The sequence below is a fragment of the Dermacentor andersoni genome, chromosome 4, assembly GCF_023375885.2.
Source record: "Dermacentor andersoni chromosome 4, qqDerAnde1_hic_scaffold, whole genome shotgun sequence".
NCBI classification, from domain to species: domain Eukaryota; kingdom Metazoa; phylum Arthropoda; class Arachnida; order Ixodida; family Ixodidae; genus Dermacentor; species Dermacentor andersoni.
In genome coordinates this window covers 176,081,353-176,094,874 of record NC_092817.1, presented here as the reverse complement: position 1 = coordinate 176,094,874, position 13,522 = coordinate 176,081,353, and the positions used below count along the sequence as shown (strand labels likewise).

Below are 13,522 nucleotides of genomic sequence, written 5' to 3'. Positions count from 1 at the left end.
TTGTTACCGACAGTTCTTATTTATGGCTATTAATTTTTAATAGCGATCATAGGTGTGTTTCCGAGGTGCGGTCATTAATTTACAATGATAGTATGTACAATATTGGCCGTGCAATCGAATTAACGCAGTTAAAATATGGCAACAGTAGAAGGGAAACTGTGCTGAGACAAGTCATTGAAGCGTGTGTAAACTCATCGCAGTAAGAAGCTCTGACTTATAATATCACTCTCCGAAAGGTGCGATAATATCGCAGTAAATATTATTTATTGGCAGTCGGTTTATAATTGCATTAAATGCCAATGTTATTTTCACGCTGCCTTCATTCAGTGGACACCCATTCTCTACAAAATGTGCATTTTTCAAATGTTATAAGAGTCACGTAATCCTTGTTTTACGAATTTGCCTATATAAAGGTGGGACTCTTCCCGGGTGCGCACGGGCGAAGAGAGCATACTGGTCGAGTCCTGGAAGCGGCTAGCGAGGAGAGTCGGTTCACGGCTGAGCCTGGTTCAAGTTCCCTCGCAAAACCTCCAGCCCATCCACAGAGCGGCGCGCTACATTAGGGTACGAAAAATACAACAAAATATGCTTTAAACCTTTTCTGTACATCCTTTATATCCAACAATCATGCTTATTGAAATGAGACAGTTCCTGTATGCAAGCTCAGTTCAGTTCAGTTCAGTTTATTACCTTAAAGGTCCCCCGTAGGGGCATTACATAAGGGGTGGGTTTTTATGAGATAGCAAAACATTGTCAGAAATAATTATTTAAAAATATGGTCGGTTACAAGTTCGGTGAACGAAGATGGACAAGTCGTATTAGCGATGTTGGCGGGAAGGCCATTCCAGTCTGCGGCGGTACGGAAGAAAAAGGAGGCTGCGAAGGTGGTTGTCCGTGCACGTGGGCGTGCCACTTGAAGTGCATGGCTGGTGCCATGAGATATGCGTGCTGCTGCTGTGATGTGAGGCTCTTGAATAAGGGAGGAAAAGAAGAACTTGTGGTACAGGGAAAGACTGGAAATGCGACGTCGACATGAAAGTATTGACAAGCCGGATTCCCATTTCAGTGATGAAACGCTGACGTCATATGAATATGAGGTATGAATGAATCTAACAGCACGATTTTGAACTGATTCTAATGCGTCGGTGAGATATGCTTGATGCGGGTTCCAGATAGCTGACGCGTATTCCAGTTTCGGCCTGACAAGTGACTTATATGCTAGTAATTTTAAATCTGATGGGACCAGCCGTAGGTTCCGTTTTAGAAAACCTAAGGTTTTGTTAGCTGCAGAGATAATGCTAGTGACATGTGCGCGCCAAGACAAATCGTGAGACAGGGTTACACCTAGATATTTATAGGATTGTACTGATTCTAATGGTGTGGTATTAATTTCATATGGGAAGAAGGAAGGGTTGCGACGGCGGGAGAAGGACACGAATTTACATTTCTTGGCGTTAAGGGTCATCAGCGAATTGCTGCACCATTCTAAAACACTGTTAAGATCATTTTGGAGAGCAGTATGGTCAGATGAGTTATTGATAGAGCGGTAGATGACGCAGTCGTCTGCAAACATGCGTATATTACAGGAGACACACTGAGGTAAGTCATTAATATATATTAAAAATAACAGGGGACCAAGAACAGATCCTTGGGGCACGCCAGAGGTTACTGGGAGGGGACTTGATAGGTTACCGTTGATAAAAACCATTTGTGTGCGATTAGACGAAAAGTCATTTATCCAGATTAGAACGTTAGGGTCCAAGTTCAACAGTTGAAGTTTTAGTAGCAAACGTTGGTGGGATACTTTATCAAATGCCTTTGCAAAATCTAAAAAGATTGCGTCAGTTTGTACATTGATGTCAAGGTTAGTATGCAAGTCATGAACGAAAATAGCTAATTGAGTTTCGCAAGAAAAACCTTTGCGAAAACCATGTTGTGAAGGGTGAAAAAAGTTATTACTGTCCAAGAAGGCAATGATTTGAGAGCAGATGACATGTTCCATGATTTTGCACGGCATGCTTGTTAGCGAGATGGGTCGATAATTTAATGGAGAATTCCTGTTACCGGTTTTGTAGACTGGAATGACCCTTCCCACTTTCCAATCACCCGGCATGTTTCCTGAAGAGAGTGACTGTGAGAACAGTAAGGACAAGTATGATGCAGCCATGTGTCTTGTGTTTCTTAGAAGTTTAGAGTTAATTTCATCAATGCCAAATGACGATGATAGCTTAGTCTTCTGGATTATGGATGAAATTCCGTCAGCAGAAAATGTGATGCATGGCATGTGACCTTCAATGTTGTACAAAGGTAAAGAAATGTTTGTTTCGATTTCTTTCGTAAATACTGTTGCAAATGCGGAATTAAAAGTGTCAGCGCATTCAGTATCGGTAATTGTCTCGTGTGAGTCATTGGTGAGCGTAATAGTGTGAACAGGATGAGGATTTATTACTTGCCAAAATTGTCTTGGGTTAGTGCGCAGCAAATTTGGGAGTGTAGTGCCATAAAAGAACGCTTTGCACTGCGGATTGCAATCAGATATTCGTTTTCAGCTTTGTAGTAGATTTCCCATCGATGCGAGTTCCCGTTATTTGTAGCCACTCGGTAAAGACCTTTCTTTTTATTTTCTAGTTTCTTTAAGGCGTTAGTAAACCAAGGTTTTTGATTATTGGGGCGAATGTGAACTTTAGGAATATATTTGTTAGCCAAATCTGCTAACTTATCCTTAAACATCGACCAGTTATGGAATATTGACCGATTGCCATACGCGGCTTCAAACGTGGGGAAGAAGGTCTCAAGTTCGCGGTTAATTGCGTCATAGTCACCCTTTTCGTAAAGCCTTATAGTTTTCTCATGTGTCTTATTTGGTGTTACAGGAAAAGAGAAAGTGGCATGAATGACTTTGTGGTCACTAATTCCTCGAAGCTGTGTAATTGATGAGAGGGTACTGGGATCATTAGTCAGGATGAGGTGCAGAATGGTTGCGGATTCTGGTGTGACGCGCGTTGGCTCCGAAACTAATTGTGTTAGATTAAAGTTCAAACAAATGTCAATGAAATTCCTTTTCTCTGGGGGACCTACTATTGAAGAATATGTTAACTTGCTCCAGTCTATGTTTGGGAAATTAAAGTCCCCGAAAAGTAAGATGGAGGCATTAGGGTAGATGGTCGTTAGTTGTATTAAATTGTTATTGAGCTCCCCACAGAATTCAGGAGTGGCATGTGGAGGCCTGTAGCAAACCCCCAGCAGCACTGTAAGTGGTGATGTGCGATATAGTAGCCATAGTATTTCGAGTTTTCATGCGATGTTAATAACTGAACACAAAAGTTGCCGGTGAACTGCTACAAGAACGCCACCGCCCCTTGTGCCTACGCGGTCAGTTCGATAAACATGGAAGTCGGGTAGCTCGGCCAAAACTTCGGTATCAGTGATGTCATTGTGTAGCCAGGTTTCTGTTAGAATGAGCAAGTTGCTGCCTGTTGATGATATGAGGTTAGATATAGGCTCGCGCTTTGGAAGATAACTACGTGCGTTAGTAAAGACTGCGGAAAACGAAAGAACTTTTCTAGGTGCAAGTTGTGGTTGTTTCTTTTTTTGTAGAGGACGGGATGATTGCTACACAATTTCTTTTACGGAGTTAGATGATTCATCAAAAACATATCGTTTAGGACCAATGTACAAAGTTTCATAGCGTAGAGAATATGCAAGTGGTTTAGATTTGGCGAAATGCAAAAGGGCCTTCCGTGCTTTCTGAGTCAGGCGAGAGAAATCTTCACCTACACTATAATTAGTTCCTTTCAGCATTCGGCCTTTTGACAGAAGGGCGTCTTTCGTTTTCCAATGTGCGAATTTTACTATTATTGGACGATTTCGATCTTTGGTGTGTTTTCCTAAGCGATGTGCCCGTTCTATATCTGTGGGGTTGATGTCGGTTTGTAAATGATTACGGCAGATCTGGATTATTAATTCTTCAGATTTAGTAAATGTTTCATTTGTAGTGGGGTCAGTAATTCCGTGGAAGATCAGGTTATTGCGGCGAGATCGGTTTTCGGCGTCGTCGAAACGGGCCTCTAATGCTGTGACTAGGCCAGTTGTTTCAGTTGATGTTGTCTGCAGTATTTCTATGTCTTGGCGTAGAGGCATGAGAGCCTGATAATGGGCCTCTAAGTCGGTCATGCGCTTATGCAGGTCACTGATTGTTTTGTCTGTGGTGGTCAGCTACAGTTTCAGGCCCTTTAGCTCCTGCACAAGTGTTGTTTGGCCGGCGGTTAGTTTCTGCAATTCGGCCAGTACAACGTCAAGGCTGGCAGGACCAGGGTTAGTCTCGACGTCACCAGATATGATTAATAGCAGACGGATGACAGAAATGCACTCAGTGGCAATCGCGACGCAGCACCGCGGGCTCGGGAGCTGTACCAGAAGATAATTGCCTGATTTTTTAGCAAAAAGTGCATATGTTTGACTAACCTGCATGGCAAAAGCAAAGCGGTTAGCGAACTGCACCAAGGTACAGTCACCGGGCCCACAGAGCTGCGTCGACGGTGGTTGTTGCTTTATAGCTGGTAGGGCTGTCGATGGCGATGAATCTTTCCAAGTTGGCTCCAGGACCGGTAGGTGGCATGCAAACGGTGAGGCAGATGGAGATGGCGATATGTGGAAACCAGGCAAAGGATTGCACGTGGCCGCTCCGTCTTCGTGACAAGGGGAAGCCTGCACTGACGACGCATTCGAGGATGCGCATGCCAGAACAGGGAGCAGCAGGTTGTAGATGCGATAGACGACCATCTGCATGGCAAAAGCAAAGCGGTTAGCGAACTGCACCAACGTACAGTCACCGGGCCCACAGAGCTGCCTCGGCGGTGGTTGTTGCTTTATAGCTGGTAGGGCTGTCGATGGCGATGAATCTTTCCAAGTTGGCTCCAGGACCGGTAGGTGGCATGCAAACGGTGAGGCAGATGGAGATGGCGATATGTGGAAACCAGGCAAAGGATTGCACGTGGCCGCTCCGTCTTCGTGACAAGGGGAAGCCTGCACTGACGACGCATTCGAGGATGCGCATGCCAGAACAGGGAGCAGCAGGTTGTAGATGCGATAGACGACCATCTGCATGGCAAAAGCAAAGCGGTTAGCGAACTGCACCATGGTACAGTCACCGGGCCCACCTTGGTCATTGATTCACTCCTCTGGAGAAGTAAAGCAATATACCAAAGTTGGTATACACAAGAATGTAGAGAAACGAAAAAAAGAACACTAGAAAGCCTTGGGAACTTTTCGCAGGTTCCCAGCAGCTGAAAATTTTGTAAATTGAAGAAAAGAAAGCGAAATCCCGATATATCCGCCGCAGTGCCGGAAAATCATCTAGCATAGCCACGTGTCCTCTATAAACAGCTCAACAACATCAAAACAAATGTGGAAGACGGTACGAAAGCAAAATAACAGCTGCCCCCCATTCCCACTTCCCCTCCTCATAGCCCCCGGTATACAGACAAGTATAGAAGAACAGGCCGACATATTGCGTGAACATTTCTTAGTAGCCTCCAGTTCGTCGCACTATGAAGAATCAATTCTAAAATTGAAAAATACAGCTGAGACCACCAATAAATGGCACTAGAAAAGAACCTTACAATAGCTTAATTGTACTTCAAGAAATCCAGAGCACTGTCCGCTGGTAGACAGACTGCACCTGGCCCCGATAAAATACAGTATCAAATGCTAGGCCATCTCTGTGAACCTGCCGCAAAAGCCTTTTAAGATTTTTTCACAAAGTTTTGGTATCGGGGAAAATACCAGAAGCCTGGAAGAAAGCCATTATTGTTCAATTTTTGAAACCGGGAAAACCGCCAACCTCCCCCAGCAACTATAGGCCTATAGCCCTCACAAGCTGTCTTGCAAAGTCCTTTGAAAGTGTCTTGAGTATTAGATAACTTTTGTGCTTGAAGCCCGTGAGCACCCTGATATTTATCAATGTGGTTATAAAAAGGCATCCTCCACTAATGACCATCATAATGTTCATCATGAATATACGGTCCAAGAAGCTTTTATGCGAAAACAACCCTGTCTTGCTGTCATTATCGATATAGAGAAGGCATAACACAGAACCTAGAGGTTCGGGCTTCTTAAAGACTTGGTCAAGCTTAACACGCACGGCTGGATGTTTAACTGCATAAAAACTTCTTGTCTAACCGTTCGTTCCATATACGCCTAGAAGAGTTTCGTTCAGGAAAATGGAGAACCACAAGGGTGTATTTTAAGCGTAACGCTCTTGGTTCTAAAAATGAATTGTATTAGCAAAATAACCCCTAAATCCATTATGTACTCAGTCTATGTCGACGATCTTCAGGCAGCCTGCGCGTTATCCAACATATCAACATGTGAAAGAGAATTAAAGCTAACAATAAATAAACTAGCAACATGCGCAGACAGAAATGGTTTCCGCTGGCTTCTTTCTCACCCAAACAAAGCGTACAGACTGACCCCACCCGACACCAGAACAAAACCGAATTACCCACCCAGAACAAGCACAAATTGCTAGGTATAACTTTTGACAAGAAACGGCCTGTAAAAGAAAGCATCTCGATCTCTGAAAATTCATAAAGTCCTTTCACACAAACCCTGTGCTTCTGAAAGGGTATGCCTTCTACAAATTTATCGTTCTTTTATACGCTGCTGCATGTACTATGGGTGCGTAGTGTATGGCTCGGCACGGAAGTCATCCTTGAACCGCCTGGACTCTTTACGCAATTTATGTTTAAGTCTTTCAACTGGTGCATACAGGACTGCGCCTATAAACAGTAGGTATGCAGAAACCAATTAACCGCCAATTTCAGACAGAAGAACCATGCTCACATGCTCATACATCCTAAAAATTCGTTCACTGCGTAAACATGTCGTTACCTATAGTTACAAGGTGCCCGTCACGAAACCAACAATCCCGAAGCTTTCAAGAGAGATACAAAGAAATACACATAACGCACACATTGCCACAGAGATCCCGGAAACCGGATCCACTTCCACTATGGTATTGCTAGCCTTCAGTGTGCATCTTCACATTAACATTCTTGCAGTAAAAAAAACCACACGAAGATATATTACGATAAAATTTAGCACTAAACGAAAAATACGCGAACTACATGGGGTTTTATACTGATGGCTCCAAATCAGCAGGCTACGTTAGAAGTACCGCGATACGATACCATTAGGGAAAATGCTCTAAGCCTACCTCAGTGTGCATTCATTTTTTCTACGGAGTGCAGTATCTTCGGCTGTAGAAAAAATAATAAATGAGAACACTGAGAACAGCATCATTAACAGAGACTCACTAAGCGTACTAACATAACTTCACCCTGGAAATGCAATTACATCATTAATCGGCGCCATCCTACTTCACATAACAAGAGTCACAAGACAAGGACACAACATAAAGTTTTGATGGGCGCCGAGCCTCGCAGTAATCTGTGGAACTGAGAAAGCAGACGAATGTGCAGTGAAAGCTCGACACGCCAAAAATCATCAAAGCGAGAATTTCTGATAAAGATTGCATGCAATTAGTGCACCATGAGCTGAGAAATAAATCGCAGACTACGCGCAAAAATTAATCCAGCAATAAACTTCACCTAGTAAAACCTGTCATGAAAGAATAGAAGTAATTTTCACCCCGAGAACGCTTCATCGAAGCCATTTTATTTCGCTTTCGCATTGGACAAAAGTGCGTTACATACAACTTCCTTACTACAAAGCAAACAAGCCAGTTTGTGAAAAATGCGGAAATGAACTTACCATAAACCACATTTATTATCATGCGTGAAACACGAAAAGCTGAGAAAAAAAAAATGCTTTACTTCATTTTACAATGAACATTACTCTTTTTACCCAGCATTGATTTTAGGCCAATATGCACTTTTTACTAGCTTCTAAATAAAAGCAGGTATCCGTGAAAAACTTTAACTTCTGGGCCAACGCTCCGCTTCAGATTGTTGCTGATGGATAACAGAAGAGAAAGGAAGAAGACAATCGCGACACGCAGCCTGCTGCGCATTGTTGCTTGTCAGCTATCATAACCACATTGACTCCGTTTGTATATATATTGTAAATACAGTCTGCCTATATATACTCCCAGCATCACCGTGATGAATTTGTGAGAGCTGCTCGGTACCACTGCCGGAAACGAAGCTGAGCAGTGGACGTCGCATCACCGTGCTCACCATGAATGATGGCGAGCAAGTGGGATCAACGACGTTTCCGCGGTGCTCGACATCTCGCAAGCTTAACAACCTGAGCGGTTTTGATGGAAAGAGCCGCTAGCTTTCGCCCACCGCGAGTCTAACAGCGCCGACAGCTCTGCTACGAACGCGCGTTACAGTCGCTCACCACCACTGCGCGGACACCAGTCTCATACACCGCAATATCCTACCGTTCGCCGCAGCCGCGTCGCTTTTCGTCCCCTGTGACTTTCAGCCGCACCCTTTCGCAAAACTAAGAAATGCAGCCCTCGGAGGTGGTGCTGCATTGCCGACTTCTGACGCAAATCCTCTGTCTGTGCCCATAAAGAGAGGTGTCATTTATGCTATAATAGATCGCGAACCTGTCCAAGCAATCGTCGACAGTGGAGCCCGCGTATTTGGGATAAGTGCTGCTAGCCTGCGTAGACGTGTAAATAAGGCCCTCTCCTCAGAAGCAGCACTAGTGCATTGTGTGGCAGACAGCGGCGTGCTGGTTGCTCTTGGAATGTGTACTGCGAATTTAAGCATAGCCGGCTGCCCTACTTCTGCTCTTTTTGCTGTGATAGACAACTCCCCTAACGACGTTATCCTTGGATTGGACTTTTCATCCGATCATTATGCTCTCATCCACTACGAAATCGGCGTTCTTCAGTTGGAACCGCCTCAACTCGCCGATGCTCTGAGCACTGCCCCACCGCACTTGTGCTAGCTTGAAGACGTGCGTCTGAAGTGACCGAGGCAGTCACTTACGTCGCTTTGACCGCACAGCCCGCGGTTTCCGACGCTGAATATGTGCTTCACCCCATCGTCGACGTGCCTTTGAACCGGAACGCTGCTCTTCCTCATGGGCTGGTCACAGTTACTAATTACGGCGTCGTTCTTTCGCTTCTTAATTTCAGACTGGGCTCTCAAGTGCTTCCGGCCGCCATGTTCTTGGCCGGCGTTTCTAGTTCTTCGGAATTTGACATTGAGAGTTTGTATGTCTAGAGTTGTTTCTTAGCGCCAATTGCAGCTCAGAGCTCTTGTTCTTTAACGGATGGCTTCGCGAAGATGATTACACCTGACCTCACCTTTGCACAGGACACGGACATGCGTCTGCTGCTTGAATCGTACAGCGACATCTTTGATTTTGGCGACAGGCGTTTAAGCCAAGCATCTGTTGTTGACCACCGTATAAACACTGGAGACACGAATCCGATTATTCGGCGTCCCTGTCGTGTATCACATGCTGAACGTAGAGTGACCCACTCAGAAGCGGAAAAAATGCTCCGCAATGGGATAATCGAACCATTAGCCAGCCCATGAGCTTTGCCTGTCATGCTTCTGAAAAATAAGATGGTACCTGGCGCTTTTGCGTCAATTATTGCCATTTAAACAAGATCCCGCGAGGAGATGTCTACCCACTACCACGCATTCATGACGCCTTGGACTGCTTGCACGGAGCTAAATACTTCTCTTCCATTGATCTTCGATCACGCTACTGGAAGATTTCAGTTGATGAAATGGACCGCAAGAAGACGGTCTTCATCACAGCTGACGGTTTTTATCAGTTAAAAGACATGTCCTTCGGTCTATGCAATGCTACTGCGACATTTGAGCCTACGATTGACTCGCTTCTGCTAGACACCGAATGGACCATCTCTCTTTGTTACTTTGACGGCGTTGTTGTTTCAACGCGACAGCGTTAAGGAGCTCGTGTCGCAGAAAAGCCGGTGTCGTCGGCGTCGGCGTCAGCGGCATTGGGTGAGCGATAAATCCCAGAAGGCACTCCATAAATAAAAAACACTTTGCAAGATGGGCTGTTGGTAAACGAACCAGGGTCTCCGGAGTGTGAGACGGAGACGCTACCACTCAGCCACGAGTTCGTTCCTTCAAAGCGCGACAAAATCGCCTCTAGTGAATGCGGTGTTACCTTATAAACGCGCCGCAGAAAGTTATACTGCGGTGTATATCGGTAATTATGACCATGTAACTTACAGAAGTCGCAGTTTCACGAGTAGCGAAGTACGTTTCCGCTACATTTCTTCTGCGCTCTGCGCACACGCAGAGCCATCTTGCGGCAAACACAGAAGACCCCCTCCTCGCAATGTAACGGCACTGCCTCGACACGCGGCGAGCCACTCGTTCCATGATCGCGTGCGCCTTCATGGCGCGCCGCGGCCCAGTTATCTGTGCCGATCGCGACGTTTGGGTGACGTAGATCGTTTGAGTAGGCGGTGAGAACGGGGTGCGATAACGCTATCGCGTTCCACTCTTGAAGGCGAAGCTTAAGCGTCCTCCAATTTTTTTCTCACAGGTTCGGCAGCCACCTTACCTGACTCGCTGCAATCCTTGCAGTCTTCCGAAAAGCCGGCCTCCAACGGAGTACCGCGAAATGTGAACTCGGATGCCGCATCTGGTGTACAACCAGGTGACGCATCCGGTGTATAACCAGGGGTGTTATGCAGGATACACCGAGTTTCTCGTTGACACGTGTTTTACCCGAATTCGTTCGACGGCAGCCAGTGAACGAAGATAGCGTGGAATGCGCAAAAGCTATAAGCAAAAAAAAAAAAAAAATCGCAGCGCCGTGGTACGGCTGTTCATCGCAGGCGCTTCACTAGGTTATTAAGGGCCGCGCTTTGCCAACTAAAAACGACGCACTAGTCGCCAACAACGGCTGTCGCTGCAAAATGGCTGTACGTTATTTTGCGGTCCGTAGTGACGCAGTACAGTGAAAATCTACCACTTTATCTTTCTGCGCGAAGCCGATGCGATACACTGCGAAGAAGTGCGCGCTTCCCAGCAACACAATTCATCGCTTGTCATTGCTTGCCCAGTGAAGGTGCCTCTAAGCGAATCTACGCAGTACTTGAGTGTGTTGGGCACTCCAAGGCGCTTGCGGATTACCTCTGCTGGAGCCAGCAGCGATCGCAGGTGGATATCGTAACGACACCGCAGCAATCGTATTTTAGCAGGTGAGGGCTCGTGTGTGCAGTTATGAAATGAGACTTCAAACGGAGGAAGGTGTTGGAAATGTTGAGTGGGCAGCGCTTGTGATGAAGAAATGCCATTGCACAGGGTGTAGAAAAGCGTGCGATTCTCGGACACTGATCGTGTTTGCGACGCTGTGGCTTCGACACATCACTGATGCCAGAGCAGCCATCTAAAACGACTGCTGCGATACGCACTCCTCAGCATCGTCGTCCACCTAGGCGCATCGATGCCTTGCAAGCAGCTACAGTGAAGTCCCGATAATTATTTACTGTGCGCTAGGTCGCCACAATGCAGGCAATGAAACCGTGTTGTGGGGCCATCTCAGCCCGGAAGATATATGCATAAGCCAGTGACAGTCAGCGCTTTGTTTTTGATAGTGTTGCTCAGTACATCACCGATGACAGTGCGTTGTGTATGTTTTATGTCGTTGGTGAAGATTGTTGATGCCTCTCAGCTCGGCACCGCGTCGCTGTTGCCAAAAAATAAGTTTGGCGTGGCCCAACTGCGGTGGGTGCGCACACAAGAATTACATGCCTCGCGCGGAGAGTAACATCTGGTTTTGATTGACAGGCGAACTCGTGCTAAGCTCGTACATCGCGAAACCTCCTCCGAGTTCAACTCGGGAACATGGCGGCGGCAGCAGCAGCCTGTGTCATTGCATCCAACGGCAGCAATCGGCAGTATGACCACCTGGACCCGTTCACGTACATTACTGACGTGGAGTTTCAGCGTCATTTTGCCCTGTCGAAGGCATCAGTGCGCTGGCTGTGTGGCGAGCTAGCCGAAGACTCGTCTGCGTGGCGGGCTTCATTCGCTCACTGTCGAAGAGTAAGTCCTCTGCGCCTTCCGTTTCTACGGGACTGGGAGTTTTCAGAAAAGCGTCGGCGCCGAGCGTTACATTGGACGTCATCAAACTACTGTCAGCCGCTGTGTCAGAGATGTGTCTGACGCGCTTATCGATGCGGCAGTGCGTAAGTGGTGGCTGGCTTTCCGGAAGACTGCGGCTTCGCGCGCATATATAGAAGAACGCTTCCTACTTCGCGGGAGCATTACGAACGTAGTTGGGTGTGTCGACGGAGCGTTGGTAGGAATTAAGGCGCCTTCAATGTCAGCGTTACTTTTATTAGCATTGAAGCAATGTCTAGACACGTCATATTGCCAAATTTGTCACTTCGGTGTAGCCGACTTCAATTTTGTGTTACCGACATCTCACATGCGGCTGCCTATGATACTGACTTTATCGCTGGTTGCTGACTTTTTGCCAATTGTTCTGCTTGTGTGTCGGGTGCCTTTCAAATGGCTCACTTTCTTGGGAAAGAGGTTAATTAAGTATATATAGATAAATGGATAACAGAAATTATGTGAACTACCCTATGAATGCTAATCTCATAAAGAACATGGCGTTCTTCATTGGTGAAGTTACTTAGTATGCATAATGCTGAATTTTGGTCATGCGTCATCTATCGGCCGCACTATGAAACAACGAGGCGTTGCACAATTCGTTGCAGCGCGATATGCGGATGTTGCGCCAAGCCGATTCTGCCTATGCATTTGTGGCGAAATGAAAATGCATTCAAAATCTTAGTGCGCTGCCTTGCATGAAGAAAATATTTCAGGGCGTTTGCTCTGTTCACTGTTGATGCATGTGCCAGAGGTTCATTGTATTTGTTTTGGGGGGGGGGGGGGAGCATCGTTATTGTGGATGGATAAATCACATATATCAGTCTCATAATGGGGCTCTAATTCTTAAGCAGTAGAACAATGCAGATCCAATGCTCTGCAGAACTCGGTGTGCGTGAAGATGTCATGAATCACCAAGGCAAAATTACATATTGGGAGAAGTGTGGAGCAGACGCCCAATAAAAAGTGGGTCTTTAAGCCGTCATGATAAAAATAAAAATTGCAGAGCGAGTAGACGTTTTGTACAGCTTTAGAGCAATGATTACACAAAACGTGATTTGCTCAAACCTGTAAAAGCTTGCCACAATTCCAAAGTAGGATGAGCGACATGCAGCATATTTTGGCATTGAACATGTCTTGTAACTACTATTTTTAACTTAAGCCTCGCTGTCACGCCTTTCCCTCCCGCACTCCCTTTACTAAAACGTGGCACTTTCTTTCCATTGGTGTCATGATAGTGATGGTAACGGCAGCAGTAAAGCTGGTTAATGCTTGCCCCTTTGATTCATGTTTGTTTAGTTGTAAAGAATATGGCACGCGCATACACCTGTGCTGCAAAATTGAACGCTTGTGGTGATTTTATGGAGAGCTAATTTGTGTTGGGATATTTCAAAGATGTGCGCCATTGTGGCCTTATATCTAGAGCATTG

The 13,522-nt window shown here is 45.9% G+C and overlaps 1 long non-coding RNA gene across 1 annotated transcript in view; it reads left to right on the top strand.

Moving 5' to 3' along the window:
• Nucleotides 1–422: 422 nt before the first annotated feature.
• The window catches only part of LOC129384967 (uncharacterized), a 51,021-nt gene continuing 37,921 nt past the window's right edge, over nt 423–13,522 (top strand). The window contains exon 1 of the long non-coding RNA XR_011893698.1: nt 423–564. This is a non-coding gene — a long non-coding RNA (uncharacterized lncRNA). The remainder of the gene's footprint in view (nt 565–13,522) is intronic.